The following is a 19,345-nucleotide window of genomic DNA, read 5'->3' on the forward strand; positions in this document are numbered from 1 at the left end:
ATTCAAAAATTATGCAAAAATTTACCTTGCATTAAAAAGTTCCATGACAATTCCATTGAAATCAACATTTTCGTTTCCATTTTAATTATTATTTCAAACCATTATTTGTATTATTTTTAATGTTGCTTTAAGACCTTTGATCAATAATTATATAAAGCCTTTTTCTTCGTAAATATCAATTTAATTCATCTTAATTTGTATATTGAATCACAAACACTGCAAATGATATAAATTATTATAATAAGACTCAATAAGTATCAGATAATCAATAAAACATTTTTCAAAGATACTAAGTTTTATAAAAAATTCTTAAACAATGTGTAACTTCTTACTTTTCACATATAAAGTTCTGATGCTGCATTCTCCATATAATCGCCATAAAATTATCTTTTTATTATGTTCAATGGCTCTGATCTGCTATCATAATCTAAACCATTATCAAATAATCAAACAAAAGTTTTGCAAATAAAGTAATAGTGTATTAAATTTCTAAAACATCGCATAGTTTTACCTTGCACATCAGAAGTCCTGCCAAATTCCATCGTAAAAACCATTCCTATCATATTCACTTTATATCATGTTAAATATTGCTTCTTTTTTTGTTCAATAGTCTTGTGTGCCTTAGGATCTGATAAATATTTGTTAATTCCATCCCAGTTACAATGCAAACTGAATGATAAAACACTGAAAATAATAAAAATAATCACATTAAAGATATATTGAAGTCCATCTATTGAAATGATCATAATTCATACAAAAATAATTATAAAAATTTTATAAACAATATGTTATACCCTACCATGCACATTTGAAAAACGGCGATGATAGCAGTGCCATTAAAATCCCAGAGGAGTCCACACCAGTACATCATTTTAACTTCCTACAGTGGACAGCCAGCATTACAGCTTCCATCCCCACTATCAGCAGCAGTCTTTTCTCCTACATTGCCTGATACAACACAACCTTCCGCCCATTTTCTTGTCTCTTTCTAACTAGTTGCCCCACGTATCCAGCGACTATCTCACTCATCCTCGTTCTAGTCGCTGAGGGGAAGAGGAAGTGTCGGCGCGTGTGTGCAAACGTGAATGTCTGTGCGCACCGCTCGACTCTAGCAGGCAGTAGTGGTAGCAGCAGTTCGATGCCGGTCGCGCAGCCAGCATGCAGCCGGGCTCCTCCGTCGTCATGCTCACGGCCAGCATTCGCCGTCGAGCCACGCTCCATGACGTATCGACTACCTCATAGCCGTAAATATCGCCGCGGTCCTCCGGGGACGACTCCGTCGTCGCGTACTGCGTTTCAGTGGCTGATCAGATGTTCAGGGTGCGCGATTACTTTGATGTATACACACGACATATGTAACAGCGACGTGTGTTGTTTTGACTCCGAAAGCGAGAAGCTGCGTGTGTATAGAAATGACGACAGAGACAGAAGATTCGTAATCTGACTCCGAAAAGCTGGACCTAATGTGCAAAACAGAGTTAAATGTTAATGAAGCTCCAGTAAGATTATAGTGAAATAACGTTGATCATACTTTGGCGCGGAGGAGCCCGAGATGATGACGATGTCGTAGAGCTCTGGGGTGGCTCTCTTGACGAGTCAATTTGGAGGTTAGGTGTGTTCGTCGCACCGACGATTTTCTCGTTCGTCAGGACACACTCTGCTGTGCATCCCCAGAGGCTATTCTGTCACGCAGAGCTTTATGTTCGTTTGCCCATTGTGATAAGTAATTGTTGCGTTTACTCGGCCAACTCTGAAATCTCGTATGCAGCTAACCCTTGTGTTGAAAGTCGCGCGCAGCACCTACACATACAAACAAAACACAGATGTATTATTGCCTGTGTAGAATCACGGCAAGCTCAAGGGGATGGAAATCAAAGGAGTAAACACCACTGCACGAACCGTCTTGGCTTTTAAAGCTACCTGCCCTTGGATTACGCAAATAGTATATATCCTTACTCTGTTCGCTCGCTTCTCACGAAAAAGTACAGATTATATGTAGAACACCTACTCGCTATACACTGACCGAATTTTTGCCTTTCGGAAATTCGGAGCACAAGGATATTATCACTCGCGGTAAAACCAAATGTAAATCGGAGTTGTACCCACTTCCTATGCCCATCGCTTACTTGTACCGAAAGAAAAAAGTAAGCAAAGAGAGGCAACTGCCGCCGAAGGAGATTCGGAGATTTTTCTCCGTTTTGACTTACTTGTATACAGCGGAGGTCGTATCGTCTCTGCTTCTAATCACTGGCCTACTCGTAACCGATGTCGCTCGCAATGGTGAGTTTACTTCCTACTTGCTTTTTTCTATTTGCGAGTCGATGTCTATATGGGGTGCTGGCGAAGACCGTACTCGGGGGTGCTCCGAATCTGAATGCCGTTGGAGTTCGAATGGCAATGTATAGCCGCCTACACTATATATATGTACTGCATTCGAATCGGAGAGCGTTACATTTTGAATTTTCGCGAGTTCGACACGCTTTATTTTTGCTGAACGAATGAGGTGTGTAAGTATGATGAAATTTTCTCAAAGAAGAGCAAAAATATACGTTAATAGGTTGAATGTACAATATGGTGTTATTATAATCAATGCTACCCTTAGATGACACGAAAAGTATACATCCTTACCGCGTTCGCTCGCTCCTCACACAAAAAGTACAGATTATCAAAGCACAAAGATATAGACACTCGCGGAAAACCAAATGAAATAAAAGTTGTACACATTTAGTCGTATCGCTTACTCGTAACGAAAGAAAAAAGTAAGCAAAGAGAGGCAACTGCCGCCGAAGAAGATTCGGAGATTTTTCTTAGTTTGGACTTACTTGTATACAGCGGAGGTCGTGTCGTCTCTGCTTCTAATCACTGGCCTACTCGTAACCGATGTCGCTCGCAATGGTGAGTTTACTTCCTACTTGCTTTTTTCTATTCGCGAGTCGACGTCTCCATGGGGTGCTGGCGAGGACCGTACCAGAGGGTGTTTCACGTCTGAATGAGGTTAGAGTTCGAATGGCAATGTATAGCCGCCTACACTATATATATGTACTGCATTCGAATCGGAGAGCGTTACATTTTGAATTTTCGCGAGTTCGACACACTTTATTTTTGCTTAACGAATGAGGTGTGTAAGTATAATGAAATTTTCTCAAAGAGCAAAAATATACGTTAATAGGTTAAATGAACAATATATAATTAATGCTGCCCTTGGATGACGCGAATAGTATATATCCTTACTCTGTTCGCTCGCTTCTCACGAAAAAGTACAGATTATATGTAGAACACCTACTCGCTATACACTGACCGAATTTTTGCCTTTCGGAAATTCGGAGCACAAGGATATTAACACTCGCGGTAAAACCAAATGTAAATCGGAGTTGTACCCACTTCCTATGCCCATCGCTTACTTGTACCGAAAGAAAAAAGTAAGCAAAGAGAGGCAACTGCCGCCGAAGGAGATTCGGAGATTTTTCTCCGTTTTGACTTACTTGTATACAGCGGAGGTCGTGTCGTCTCTGCTTCTAATCACTGGCCTACTCGTAACCGATGATGTCGCTCGCAATGGTGAGTTTACTTCCTACTTGCTTTTTTCTATTCGCGAGTCGACGTCTCCATGGGGTGCTGGCGAAGACCGTACTCGGGGGTGCTCCGAATCTGAATGCCGTTGGAGTTCGAATGGCAATGTATAGCCGCCTACACTATATATATGTACTGCATTCGAATCGGAGAGCGTTACATTTTGAATTTTCGCGAGTTCGACACGCTTTATTTTTGCTGAACGAATGAGGTGTGTAAGTATGATGAAATTTTCTCGAAGAAGAGCCTAAATATATGTTAATTGCTTTAATATAAAATATGCTATTCTTATAACAAACTATATATTGTGGACTTCTGACTTTTTTTTATATAAGTATATTATCGTACGCATCGGTAAAAAAAATTTCACTCTGCATTTTTTATTACCATCCGATGATTTTTATTCAAAAAAAGTTCGCACCAGCAACAGAAAGTTGTTATCGATTTCTTAAATGAAAATGTTCTCTAACAAAAATTTTTCAAGCTGGGTGTTGGAATTTTTTGCCACTAGTAGTATTCAGTAGCTTTGACAATTTTTTACCCGTTTGGTTGCGTGTCTATGGAAATTTCGCAAACGCAAGTACGAAAGGGCTGAAAATTCAAAGTACTTTTTTTTCCCCTCCCACTTTTCTATTGCTTTTTCGGCGCAAAAAAGCTTTTTTGGTCGAGATGGTATTTTTTTTATGCATGGACATTCAAATGTAACCGTTACCATCGTGGAGCTGTCAAGTGTGGAGAATTTATATAAATAAAATTCTGGAACCGCGTTTCGTTACAAATTCAATTTAAAAACATTAATTTCCATTATTACTATTTTTTAAATTTATTTAGTAAAATCGAACCATCGCGTTTAAAAGAATATTTGCAAATTAATATTACTAATAATATTGAACCCACAAAAACTTACGTCCCATGGATCAACATGCGTTTACTATTTTGGACGAGCACGAGGGCACGAAAAAAAGCTCCCAGCGTCGATAAACTGTGCAAACAATGCATAGGTGTAGACGACCCAGCTCAAATAGTACCTTATCAAACTTAAACACCCTACCGTAGGTTCTTACTAATAAAGTAGCATCGAATCGCAGGCACGTTTTCCACACAACTCGCGACTTTTGCGAGTATGCATTAGTACAACGTAGACAAACGGTGTAAAAGAGTATGGTTTCTTATTCAGTCAATAAGTTGGTACAATCATTGGGTCATCGACAGTGTCATCGGTGTATAAAAAAGTAAAAACTTGTCAGAGTGACTTTATCAGCTTCTAAAAGACCTCGCGATGAACTCGATCGCGTCGTCACTTACTACAAGTACCAGCGCAACGAGGGTTTTTTCAGTACCGCGAGAAATTTCTCGAAACAGCAAGTACCCGTGAGTGCAATACTCACGCAGCAAACAGTACCAGAGAACAATAGCGTCGCTACTCTCGCACAGCACCCCAAACGAACAATTAGCCCTCTTATCTTTGCGAATCACAAGCCCAGCATTACAAACGTTAATCCAAGCGTTTCTCTTGCCGAGATTTCATACAATGAGACTCGCGAGCACAACAGAGACCTTCCCTCCTAAAATCTAATTGAATTCGCGAGTTTATGCTCGCGGAAAAGCCATTGTAAACAGCAGTCGCAACGGGGCACGGCTATCATTTTCATAAATTTTCGCTCCCCGACCGCGTCTACGTGCACGTATCCATACGTATAAGTGGTCGCGGCGCGGTTTTCCGCTATCGCTGTTTGTGCACACGCGTACACAAATCTCTCTCTCGCTCTCCCATCCTGTTTTCATTCATTCATTCATTCGTATCTGCAGCCGGCTATCTCGCGCGCACGCGCTCGCGCCTCATTGGCCTAAATTCGAGCTTTTGGGAAGCGCTTCGTTGTTGCTGTTGTGTGGTCGCAGCGACGACAATTTCATGTGGATTTATTTGGGAACGTCCGCGGTCACGTATGATATTATTCTGGTAATGGAGGATTCTTTTTTTACGCGTTTCGCGCCTATTCATCCCGCCGATTTGCGTCGCAACGTAACGATTTTGCTTCGCATCTCATAAGCATTACATTAAGAGCCGACAAAAATTTTAATCAGTACAATAAGCTATGCTTACAATCAATGCTGTATTATGGACTTTCAACATTTTTTTCTCATGTTTTAGTGTGCATCGGTAAAAAAATGAAAAGTACATTTTTACCGACAATTGTCCAAGCGAATTGTTACAATTTTTTTTTACCAGCACGTTTAAACAGTTTTAACTATTTTTTACCCATTTGGTGGCGTGTCAATGAAAACTTTGCACACATAAGTCAACCAAAAGGTACTTTTTTCCCCTCATTTTTGGCGCTAAATTATCGCATGCACAATCGGTAACATCACAATTTTTTTAATCCACATACTTACACGTGGAGAGCAAACGACACATTCAATATGCTCGACTCGATCAATCACAAGCAAAGCAAACACGAAAGAAAGCGCGCCTCTTGCGTTCCCACCATGGTCGAGAGGGAGAGCCAGCTATAGGGGACAAGAGGAGCGTTTTTATTGCCATCCCCGAAGAACCTGCTAAGGTTGTGCGGGTTATTAATTCGCAAAATCGTTAAATTTCTCTCCACTCACTCTCTCACTTTCCGTGGCAGAACTTTTTCATTACAGCACGTCATCCGCGGCGAGGGGGCCAGGGTGGGCAGCAGCGCCCGGATACTGGGACTGAAGGAGATAAATCGCTCCGATGCTTAATGCAAATTCGCGCAAAAAAAGCAGGGAAAGAGATCGGGCGACACCCTAATGGGTATGGAATACGAGGATGTAAAGATATCTCTCTCCCACTCTCTCGTGGACGGCGCGAGTCAACGGCATCCGAGTGATTTATTCTCGGCCCTGGCGCGTGCATTAATACGCCGTAGCTGCCGCTTCTGTATATGAGCTCTTATTTTTATCAATTTCAACACTTTTTAGCGCATACGGCGCGAAGAAAAATCGTGCACGTGGAGATTAGCTCGACGATGTGGCTCAGAACGTGTTTTGAGTCGAGTTTAAGATTAACTGTCTCATTTTAGCCTCGTGAAAATCACGCAGAGAAAAATTATTATTGCGGCCGAAGTTTAGTCTTGGTGAGATCATGCTGATTCATTATTCATTTATACTTTCTTGAAGATGGAAAAAATCGTTTGAAGGCAAGCTCATAAAAAATAAGACGGAAGCACAATATCTTTTGCAACCTCTAACATGATACCCCAGCACTGCCAAAACAAACCTCTACCCCAAATCCCGGTATAGCAATCAAGATAATCCAAGATCAAACAACGATGTATACAATGCACTGTACACCCCGTACTCAATTTCCAAAATTGATAAGTAAATAGAAAACGCGGTAGAGCCCATCACCCCTAAACGCATCGGTATTCGTGCACCTATCCGACATACCTACACACACCCAACTCCCGAATGTGATGGCGTAATAGTTTCGCGCGTGTTTAGTTAACCAAAGCACCGGCAGCAGCACCGACGTATAGGTAGACCGACAACGATAACAACAATATCCTCCGCTCGGCGGATGGAGCGGAGCACTTTGCTGTTTTGAATATACATGCGAATTAATGATTTTTGTCGCTCCTTCATGAATAATAATTCCCCAGTTATATACACACGCTCGGCTACGTTGTCTCGTACGACGATAAACACTGGATCTCAGGCCTAATGTTGTTGCGAAGATGGTAAGTATACACATACTGTGCACTATTCTCTTTTCTGCGTTTCACCTAAGCAATCCCATCAAAATTTTTGAACATCCGGCTTCAATCAAGAGCACACGAACACAAAACAACAACACTCGGGGTGTGGAAAAAAAAAACAAAGGGGGGTTAGACCGGAGAACGGAAACTGGAGTACAAGCCCATCAACCTGATGAGCAGAGCCGGCGAGGGATGCTGCACAAAGACGTGGAAGGAGAAAGATGAGAAAGAGGAAGAGACTAGCCAGTTGGCGAGCACGCGAATAGTCGAAAAGACATCGCCCGGAAAGGAGAGGCGACCACGCACAGAGAGACACAGCGACGCTCGAGCATCATTAGTTGATTGCGCTGCCACGACGACCGAGCACGAAAAAAAAGGGGGACTAGGAAAAGGAAGAATCCACGAGAGAAAGACTTTAACCTTTTTTATACGTAGCAAACGCATCGAAGATCGGGTGTCCCTTTGCCCTCTGCTCGCAAGGTCGATCGGTTGATCAATTTGATCCGAAAAGGGGGACAAGAAAACACCACCGCCTGAGAAAAAATAACACATAAAGAACAGTGGACTGGTATTGGACAACTGTGCCCCGCTACATTATCCCTTGGGCGAACAAAGCGACGAGTGGATATATATCATGAGAGAACCAAACAACAACAACAATAACAACAACAACAACAACAACAACAACAACAACAACAACAACAAGGGTGCCTTAGAGAGCAGCGGTGTTCTTCTTTAACCCCCGGGTCGGCTCACCTTTAACTCGGCTCTCTCGCTCTGTCTTTCTCGTTTGCTCATCTGCGGACCCTCATCATAAACCAAGCACTACATGCATACAGACTCTATGGATGGGAGAAGGAAAGCGCACCAGTAAAAATTCCTCATCCACGGGCGACGGCGGCGGCGCTCTTTCTACTGCAGCAGCAGCTACGGCTATCTCTTTCGTGCGGTCTCCCGTGGCTGCAATCGCCGCGGAGAGCGGAAAAGGTAGCTGGAACTGCTGCCGCTGTTGATGATGAAAGGGGGGACTAGGAAGAATGCGACAGACAGGTGTACCTAATGGGCCGTTGGGGTGGGGTACGGGTCTAGGACACGAGAGGATGACAATGACGTTTCCGCGAGCGGGGAGCGAATGACACTTTCGCCGCAGGTATGTGTAGTATTGCGGGCATGGCTGATGATGTCGAGGGACGTTGCGTTGTCATCTCGCGTGCGGTTGTTTGTTCGCGCGATTTGGGACTTGTGCGCGTAGATGTGACTGATTCGCGTTTGATAAGATATAAGCGGAGACGTGGTTGTTTTTGCATGCCCACGCCGTGAGAAATGTGGCGAAGCTCTTGTACATTGAATGAGTTGGGTAACTTTTAAAATGATACCTGCACTTTTACGCAGCTTGGTGATGCAAAAATTAAAAACCTGTAAAAACAACCGCATTCAAGGTAAAAGTCAAGTATACCACTGTAAAAAATTATATGAAACAAATCGTGAAAATCACGGTAGTATAAAGGTACGGCCTTCAAAACAATTGGCAGAGGTGAAAAAAAAAAGTTCGGAAGATCCATAAAAGGGAAAGTTTGACAGAAAGCAAGGACAAGCAAAACATATTATGGGCAGAAAAGAGAACAACATACATGTGGGCACAAAAGAGGGAAAAGGCAACAAGAGACGGCACACACAGCGCGAGAGACAAAGGGCCGAGTTGGTTCGCTTACATCTGGGGTCTTTTCCGGCACTCCTCGTCGGGTCCTTGAGCAATTACTGGAATTCGGCCGAGAGCGCCTGTTGTACGCCCTTCCCATCTATTTTTCTTTGCTCGCGCGCTTTTCCTTTTTTTTTCTTTTAACAATAGACTATGGCTCAAAAAGCGAGTCAAAAAGGCAGTAGTATCAATGAAAATACGTTACAAGTACAGAAAAAAAAAGGAAATCAAAATAAATAAAATAGTATTTGTTGCAGGATAACGATATAGTTTGGTTTTTTTTTCTCTTTTTTACAACCGAGTATACATGCATGTACGCCATTCCAGCCCCCTTTTCTTTCTCTCTGCGTGCTTTTGTAAAAAGCTTTCCGAGCGTACCTATATACTCATGCAAATTCGGAAAATTCCAATCAGAGCTTCTACCTACAGCCGCACCGCCGAACGTATGGATGCGTATATTGACCACTGGCACACAACCTTAATTCTCGTACCAAAGTGCCTCTCCCTCGGCCGCTCTAGCAATGAAACCGGCCCGCCCGGCTCCTATTTCTTCCTTTCCTTTTTTTTTTTTTTTTTTTTTTTTTTTTTTTACTGCACCGCTGGAGTGATTTAGACAGAGGCGCCTTTCAACCGGCGCGTCTGCACACACACACGCACTTTTCTACCTCCGCCACGCACCTGCTCCTCGGGAACGTATGTACACTAAGGCTTTTGAAAGGAAAAAAAAGAAAAAAGATCACAGAGTCCTTTGCCAAAGATTTACCGTCGGCGATAATTGCCGGGCTTTTGAGTAAAGAGTACAATAATCACCTGTTACTTTTTTTCCTTTTTTTTCTACATTCCGCGATGGCTATCGGTCCAAAAGCTACAACACGTCAGCGTGTTGGCAAATATATTTTACGGAACGTCCCGTTAATTTTCGCAATAAAGATAAAACAGAGCCGAATGGAAGCGAATGGGAGGGGGGGAAAAAAGCTCCTGGATCCGACATAAATTGTAAACGTCGCGTATATATATCTGCAACGCGCGCTCGACGAATTACTGCATATAGAAACTGATTTATTTGATATCGCACTTTACGCCGGACGCAGGGTATGTGTGTATGTAACAGATATGTATATATGGTACGAATATACATAAAGCACGCAGCGAGCGAAAACTGGATACTTGGAGAGCGCAATTAAATATATTTTAATGAATTTCGGGTGTGTGGGGCATCGGACGGAGGGAAAATAATGCGTTAATTACAAATACTTTGTGGAAACGAAAATAAATTCGTTTGGTTTTAATTCCCGTGAAAATCGCATGTCAAACGCCACCCCGTGTCTCTCCTTGAGAGCTTCAAATTGGAAATAGCATTAATTATGATAGCGATATTCACGTTACTTGTTCCATCGTGCGCAAATAAAAATTAATTTATAATATTACATAATACACGTAAAAGAAATTATCCAGCCCATCAAATTAAACATGTACTAAGTTGGTATGTATATTGAGCTTTGATTAATCCATGCCTCGATAGAGCTCGCGTGTTATTTATACTTGGGCGCTGCTGCAAAATTTTATCTCCGCAATCTGCATACTGACGACGCGATTCGGAAATGCACTCTATCGCGACTTGCGATCAACGTGGCTTAATTAATTTTACACGGCGCATCTTTAGAACAGCCGCGCGGGGGCGTGTGAGCTTCTTTTCTCTTCTTGTTTGTAAATTTAAGTGATTATCTTAACGAACGAGGGGCTACAGCTGCTGAAAGCGCATTATTTTAGCGCGCAATCTGGAGAGCTTAATTATTGCTTCGTATATAATATGGTGAGGAACCCAATTCTTTGAATCAGAGAAAATTGCTTCGCCATCAGTCTGTTGATTAAAACAAGATTTTAAAAACTGATTGAAAAAAAATATACATAATTTTTCTCAGATTCGAAGAATAGACTTTACCTACAAATTTCCATCAGAATCACTTGAAAAAAAAATCAACCAATCAATCATGCTTACAACGCATCACCCTTACGTTCCCACAGAATAGCAGCACTAATCAATAAAATTCAAGCTGACTCGGCTTATTTTTTGGCTTTCCCGAGCGCGCGTAGGTTAAAAACAGCTCCCATGAACCTATTCGCCTTTGGTTCCTCAGCTCCGCTGTAGATAAAAAATTACATAGTTTGGCTCTTAGCTGCGGCTCTTTCTCAGTTAGCCGCGTGGAATCCAAATCTCAATGATTTTTTAAGGAGAAAAAAGAAAGAGAGAGAGAGAGAGGCCTACTATTTAGGAAAATTGGCTTCTTCAAACAAGTCGAGCCGACCCAACGCGCAACGGGGAAAAACGTGACTTTCGATCGGATACGCTACCTACAGCACAGCCCGACTCCAAAGTGCCGACGATCCAGACCCCCACTGCTCCTTTCCTAGCTGCCCCTCCTTATTTGCAAATGGTTTCCACTCTCGTGTTCGAGCTTTGGATTTTTTCAAGCGATAGCGGCCCTTTTCCCTTTTCCCTCTGTTGTACACCCGTATACGTACACCTACTGCCCCACGTCAAGCACCACGACACCGAGGCTGGCTATTAAAGGCCTTTAGACACGACGGCAAATTGCTCTCGATATATACGTGTAACTCGATAAAGACTTTTTGCCCCCGCACTACCTTCCCGTTCTGTTTTTTTCTTTTTTTTTTTTTTTTTTTTTTTTTTTTTTCGTACTTTGCGAGACCCTTTTTTCTTTCACGACGGCGCTCTAAACTTTGCACCCTGACCCTTAAATCCAGGTACACTGTAATTACATGGACGCCGTTGCCGGTGGGGTTTGATTGATTGCAATGTCGAGTACAGCGGCAGTTTCGTAGTCAGATATCTTAACGAAATAATAGAGTCCACCAGCAGGTGTCTTTTCTCCCTTCTCTCTTTGCGTCATGAGCTCGAGTCTTCCGCCGGAGGAGTGCATAATTATTATTACTGTTGTAGAGAGCAAAGAGCCCCTGATTCTTGGAGTTTAATTAATGTTCCCTGCCGTAACGGAGACAAAGTGGAAGAGGAGGAGCTCGCGCTTGGCCGTTTAATCATCGGACGCGTGTCTTTTGTTGCAAAACCTAAAACTATGCGACTTTAAATTGACCTTCTTTTCGCATAGGACATGATGCATCCAGATGAAAAACAAAAAGAAAAAACAGGATCAATCAAGCGTATCATACGAGGTGACGAAAAACAAAGAAGAAAAGCAAAACCATTTCCGTATCAATGAACCGATTCACGCCCACACCGAGCGCAGGAAAGCCTCGAGAACTCGCTCGTACGTATATAGGACGCCGTCGATGCAAAATAATCCCTTCCGTGTCGGCTTTACCGCGGATGCGAGTATACCGTGTACAAACGGCGGCTCTCCTTCTGAGCTTCGAGCCGGTGTGTCGAGGCGTGAAACTGGGTTGGCTTAATCTGAGTTAGTTCGATCAATTACTTCCTCGTGGATCGACCATCGTTCTCGTGCGAATATGTGCGCTCCTCCTAATGATGCCTGCTTGTTTGTGCGCGTGTCTATGGAAGGAAGCGCGTGAGAACACAGTACGGGCGGTTCTGCAGATTGCGACGATCAACTGCACGCGCTTACACACCCATCCTGTAGAAATGACATTGGGGTTGGGATCGAGAAGAGATTTTTCATGGTTTTAAAACGAAGATGGGAAGAAGAAAAAACAATGAACGAAGAAGTAACAATGGGTTACCCGCGACGAAAGAGCGAATGGAGTGATATTTCTGCAACGGTATATTCGTGGCGCAGTAGAGTAGAATAGGGAGGTACAAAAGGGGTAAAAATAAGAGAGTATGCAGCAGAGAGAACAAAGGGTGAAATGGAATATGCCCGAGGTGTGCCTATAATCATTGCAGTAGTTGGTTGGCGACTCTTTCTCTGCCTCCCATTCGGGCGGCGATAGCATCGGAGTAAAACGTATTTCACCACCCGTATCGTTGGACTCTTTTGACACAATTGACAAAACATTTGACCTTACAACCTATCGGAATGCTCGGATACGATTGATTTATAATTTTAAAAAAGAGAGAGACGCCAATTTTCAAGTGACACAATGAGGCGCACCGCAAGCATTTAAACATCGCACTTGTGGTGTATCAACATGAAATAACAAAGTCACAACAAACTGGTGTACATGTACAGTAGTAGTAATAATAATAATGAAAGGACCGGTAGGTGAAAATTCATCCCTGCGTGGCAATCACGACTGCACTATCGTCGCGCAGGATGTACGCTCCGGTAGGAAGGTTCCGTGATAATTACACAGCAGCCGCGGAGTACAATTAACATAATCAATCAGACGCGCGTATTCATTAGCCGCCAACCGGATCTGCCATCAGAACTTGCCGATTCGGTGGATTCGTGCTGTGTACGCTGCGCACCTTTTGCTTGTGTTCAAAAAGGATGAATCAACAGCCGTGGCCTTCATTACCCGCACCAAACTGCGGTGTGTATCCTTCGATCGCACGCGAAATAACTGTTGTGACAACGTACACATTATCATTATTATTATTATTATTATTATTATTATTATTATTATTATTATTATTATTTAAAAGAGCATCAGGGCTACTCCTACTTGAAATTTTGGGCTCGAGACCCATCGGAAATTCAGAAACTTTTCAATAAACCAGCGAACGGTAAAAGCATCGGGTTCCGTTTACGCTGGTGCGCGTTGGTGTTGGCGACGTCGGACATTCCATTGAATTTTAAACAGTGGTCGGATAAAATAAGCGAGTATATATATATACACAAGGAAAAGAGCCCATAACCAGTTCTGTCGTGTGTACGTATATATTATATATTTAAAAGCACGACAGCCTCGACGAGGCACGCGCTGGTCCACTTACTCTGTCTGTAGCCCGCGATCGAGTAAACGGTGATGCAACTGCGATGCGATTCAGACGAGCCCTCGTCGCGTCTCCTCCCACCTCCCTCAAGTATACATGTATGTTTTCGCTGCTCATGCTGTGTTGGTAAAGATTGCGCGCGTGTGTGTGTGTGTCTGCACGGGTGAATCGGTGAATGTCAAGAGAGCAAAACGAAACAGAGCGAGGAGGAAGGGATATAGCTGCAGCTGCAGCGGTCGACTCAATTACGCTCGTCTCGTCGTCTAGCTGGCTATGCTACTCCACACCCTATCTATCTATACTGCACGAATGCATGCCTACATGACGCCGGCAGTGATGGCGTCGTCATGCGGTAACGAGAGAGCGGAAGAATCGAGTCGGACACTAGAGATGGGCACGGAATGGCACTCGTGCAGTATATATACGAATAAGGTACCCTGTGTATGTCCATACGTGCAGTGTGCAACTGTGCAGGAGCGGGATGAAATTCTATCCAGAGAAAAGAAAAAAAAAAAAGAAAATACCATGTACCACCCGGAGTGCGAGGCGTTCAGTGTTGGCGATCTCTTACCGAGATTTTTTTTGTAGTAGATCTCCGATGATAATTTACATTGGCTTTATTCAGCACGAGAAACAATCGAGATGAATCGCTTTCCATGTACAGTTACATCTGATGAGTCAAGTGATTGTCTAATAGCCTTTCCTTGATAACGCGTTAAATGCGCGGAGACTTGTGGCAAGTACAATCTGGGGCAGTACATTCGTACACAATTGACTAATAATGCCCACAAACCCAAACAACAAGTTTAGTGACAGTGGGTAAACAACTTTACCAACAGAAGACAACGAAACTATACCTGTAGCTACCAATCAGAACTTTTTCGTATTCCGCAGAGTTGGGTCAGCGCGCGACAGTTCACTAGGACCGATTTCTGCCCTCAACGAGATAAATTTTCTTCATAAATAGAGCCCGACTTATTTCTCCCCCCGGGATTTTTTCGGATTAACAAACTCCTCTCTGGTGTCCGATGTATTTGTTGGGCGGCGAGGAATGAGAAAAGAGAGAAAAAAAAGGAGTTTATCACAAACGTATACACGATTCGAGAAGTTACCCTCTGTTGCCGAATCATGGGTATACAGCCGAACTTTTTGCTCCGCGTGAGTTTTTCTCTCACTTTTACTGCTACTGTTATAATACAGCTCAGAGAAGTTGCCTGAAAGTTCGGTCGGTGAGTTGCCGCGCCGGTGCCGGTGTCAGACTATTACTTGATTCCGAGCTCATACCTCTAATTAAACAAGTTTCAACTATATTGAATTACCTGCACTCGGCTAACGTATACTCGCCGACAGAGATACGGAAAAAGCAAACAAAACGATCGCGCGAATCTTTCACAAAGATTTATAACTCTGCGGAACAAAAAGTCCGTCAGCTTAGGTTCTCTCTTACAGAAAACGAGAAAACAACACCAGCGCCTTCGAAGGACAATGGAACATTTTTTTTTTAAACTTTTTTTTTCTCGATTTGATGATAAACAAAAAGTGTCACTTGACTGAGGATTTCATTATCTGCAGTTGGTTGCGTATTAGTAGAAACGAGGGTAATTTATACAAAATAAGACAGGTAAATATTACCTAACGTACACTCACACTTTGTATCAGCCAAATCACCTAAACAACCTTGTATCCCTTTGCCAACAGGACAGAAGATACTTTACTTTTTTTTAAATTCAAGTGTAAAAAAGAAGAAGAGGCTGCTGATAATTAAACCATCCGTTCGTTACTAGACACACCACTTGAAGACCCAAACGCGATAAAAAGAAAACGAGTCAGAAACGCGCCAAGATCAATAATAGAGAGAAATGCTACGCTTATATCTTCTCCAATGTACCTTACACACGCGCGCACGCCAATACCGATGCATTATCTTCGGCACACAATACCAGAGCCCCGCGGGGAATAGTCATTGCCGGTCGGCTTCTTTGACTCCATTGATCGATCCAAGTCAATGAACGGACTTAACTAACACACACAAAAATGAACCTACGGCCATTCAAACCCTACACAGCGTGACTCGATTCAAAGAATTTCCGCGGCGTCCCGTTGGCCTTTAGCGCTTTTCGGGGCATGTACCTACACCCGCCACTATCAACCGCGATAATGAGATTTCTTTTTATTGGACAGAGAGTTCGGAGCGCGATTGAGCGCGGGCGCGTCGTGTACTTGGAATTCAATGAGCTATTTTGTGGAACATGCTTTTTGCGCGTCGCAGGGAACTTTCAAAAGAAACAAGTCTTTTCCTCTGGTTTACGAAGGTATAAAAAAGTGTGTGTCCACCTAGCTATTTTCAGAATCTGTGCTCACGAGTCGGAGAGATTAATATGCTGGTAAGCCGATACGAGAGAAAAGTTACTCAGCGCACAAAAGCGTACAGACACCGCTTACACCCACGCGTCGGAAGAAACGCGATATTCCCTTGCAGTACAGCTTACTCATACATACATACGTACACAGAGATAAAAGGAGCAGCTCGCACTTTCGCTCACGAGGATGTACCTACGTATATATTTTCCATACTTCAGAGTTTCGCCTATCTAAATTTCCATCGGAAGAAACGCAATTTCCTTACCCGCCAGTCGATCCCGCGCGTAATATATAGGTGTAGGTTGGCGCAAGAGTATCATCTCTTTCTTATTTCGCTCTATCTGTTCTGCCGCTGCCTGACGCGCTCGGCGAGTTTTGTTGTAACGTAGTGGTGAATCGATACAGGGAACGGCTTTGTACGATAATGCGCGCGCGAGGAAAAAAAGCTAGAGTGGAAAAGAAAAGGAAGAGAAACGTGGCGAAATGTTTACTTTGAGAAAAGTCGAGGAGCCAGAGTTTTGAGCGGTAAAAGTTAAAGTAATTAGACACACAAGAGAGATGTTACTGTGACGAGGTGCTAAACAACGAATACCCATTAGCGAAAGAGTGAAATTCATTGAAAACGATATTCATACTCTCGTGCATGTTGTATAAGTTTACAGCAGGTGTGGGGAACTCTAAACTTTGTACAAACTTGAAATTTTAGTTGAGTGCAATATAAAGTATCCTCGTTACATAAGTGAAGCGAACGCTATAATACTTCCACCGGTACAGTAGGGAGAAAATATCATGTAACCGCGAGTGGTAATTCCGTTCGAGACTTGATTGCGATCGTTTAGGCCTTTGTGTGCAAAGTGAGGTAGTAAAGTAACATAATGCCCGTAACAACTACAATAAAATGATATTTTATAACTTCTCAAACTGAAATACCATGTGGATGAATATATTAGTAAAACTAAAATAAATATTCTGAATACTAAAATTTAATCTATGGTTTTCTTTCTGTTGTAGGTGAGTAGCTGAATGTTTCCTACAATCGACCTCACGTTTCCCATTTTTCTCTGTAAGTTTATTCTCACTACATTATTAAAATCGACCAATAAGAAGAATAGTTATACAAGTAGTTGTACCCGTAAATTTAAAAATAGAACAGTACCCAGCTCACGTTCATCTCCGGTAGAAACTCAGCAACACTTGCGAGCCACATTTTCCACGTAAGACGCGCACCTGCCTTGCAGTTACACGTAATCAGGTATATATACTACTATACTCCCAAGGATCCAAGTGACCCCGTTTTCTAAATGCCCACGTGCGTCGGGCGTCCGCGTTATTAGTTTCAATTACCCCACACTCGAGCGCGCGAGCTCCACACTTAGATTCATTATGCGATTTTCCCGGCAACTGTAATCTTTATTTTTCAAAAGCTAATAATACATAGCTGTAAGGCACGTCGCGCGATATCGTGGGTAATAATTTCATTAACCGAAACCGTAATAGCGAGCCAGTCGTTTTGTCCTTCTTCTAAAATGCAAGCGTGTATCATTATCCCATCAAGCGGCGCATAATCGTAAACCCCTTCTGCTTCCGTGGAGCGCCGATAATTGGCAAGAGTAATAATAGTGGGTAATAATACTATAATATACCACATTCTTGCATAGATTAATTAACTTTTAAGGTTTACACGCATGACAATATAATACTCTATCACAGCGTAAGAAAACAAGTAAAAGAAAAGAGGAAGAATCACAAGAACCAAGACAGTCGGAAAAGCGATATCTATTTATAGCAAGCACATAACATAATACCCACAAAATAAAAATCTACCATACCGGTACGGTTGGCAACGATAGTTATTTACGGAAGGCCTCTCTTTCTCACGCAGGAGCCCCCTCACACCGCACACGTTTATAGACACATGTCCGTGGGTACATTGATACACATAAAAAACCTACGTGTCTGGCACGCGTCCAGCACGATTAACGCGTAAGTCACGAACCTCTCTTCCTCCCTCTGTATAACCCAAAGTCTACGATACAGAACTGTCACTTGCGATTCAAGTCTCGCAACCCTTTTTTACACTCGCTTACACGCGCCGTACGTTTACATGTAGGGACCTACAATCAGTCCCCGATCAGTTTCGACATCGTAGTGCATGCACTTTGGGTATACGTACCGAAAATGACTTTGCTCTCGATCTCTGGTACAGCGCCGCTTATTTGGTGGTGCACTGCTTTCGATTCGACTGATACACGCACTGCACGAGCGGACTTTTAATTTGCTTCCCCCATTATTTTCTGTCATCCTTATAGTATAATACAGTCGCACGCAGGATAGTGTAGGATAATTTTTCACCTCACTTAGTGTGCATAAATTTAGATAAAATTATACATCGCCACAGATTGGCGATATTACCTGTTGACATTAACTCGTTCCAGTGCTTCAAAGTTTGCTTTATGTGAGGTTCTTGTTTTTCAAACGTGGAGTCAACTTTTTCCAAGAACCTTCTTACATCAGTTTTTTTAATGGAATATCGAGATTCATCACCACTGTTTCTTTCGCCACTGGACTGGATACATTATTGTAGCTATCACCCAGGTCCATTTGTTTTCTGCACATTGGAAAATAGTATTAGTGTTTTTAGTGATAGTTCAATCGTCTGTTGTAATAGGTTTACTTTCAATCAGAAAATAGGATAATATAATATTAATCAAACATAAGGAAAAACTAAAATTTAATATTTATTTTTTTAGCATAAATAATGCTTGATAAAAATAGATGGGACGTACTTTTTGTGGAGTCTCATAATAGCTTTTTGCTATCATACTTTGGTCTTCGGTGTTGTTCACCATGGCCTGGAACAAGTGCTTATGCTTGATCATAATGACAAAATATTCTTGGATTTCAGGCCTGACATCTCAAAATGCCAAATTACCTTCTGAGTCTTAAAATCCTAAAGAGGATACACGCAGGTTAAAGGTGCCCTGACAAGGCTGATTTAATTATATTGCTAAGAACACTCTTAGCAAGAGGACATGTCCTTGATTGCTCACACAGAGGACTCTGAGAAAAGAAAAAAATACTTTAGTGTAATGTTAAAATACAACAAGATTGTGATGC

At 42.5% G+C, this 19,345-nt stretch overlaps 1 protein-coding gene across 2 annotated transcripts in view; it reads left to right on the forward strand.

Annotated features, from left to right (window-relative positions):
* The first annotated feature begins 2,810 nt into the window (after nt 1–2,810).
* The window catches only part of sfl (N-deacetylase and N-sulfotransferase sfl), a 148,760-nt gene continuing 132,225 nt past the window's right edge, over nt 2,811–19,345 (forward strand). The window contains exon 1 of one of the 2 annotated variants that reach the window (XM_089598724.1): nt 2,811–2,895. The gene's annotated coding sequence lies outside the window, so the exon portion shown is untranslated. Of the gene's footprint in view, nt 2,896–3,325; nt 3,559–19,345 lie in introns of those variants that run through there. The other variant, XM_014364510.2, reaches the window with a different exon arrangement.

Source organism: Copidosoma floridanum, unplaced genomic scaffold (genome assembly GCF_036245765.1).
Source record: "Copidosoma floridanum isolate Cflo_tuat_1 unplaced genomic scaffold, Cflo_Japanese_pri ptg000001l, whole genome shotgun sequence".
NCBI lineage: Eukaryota > Metazoa > Arthropoda > Insecta > Hymenoptera > Encyrtidae > Copidosoma > Copidosoma floridanum.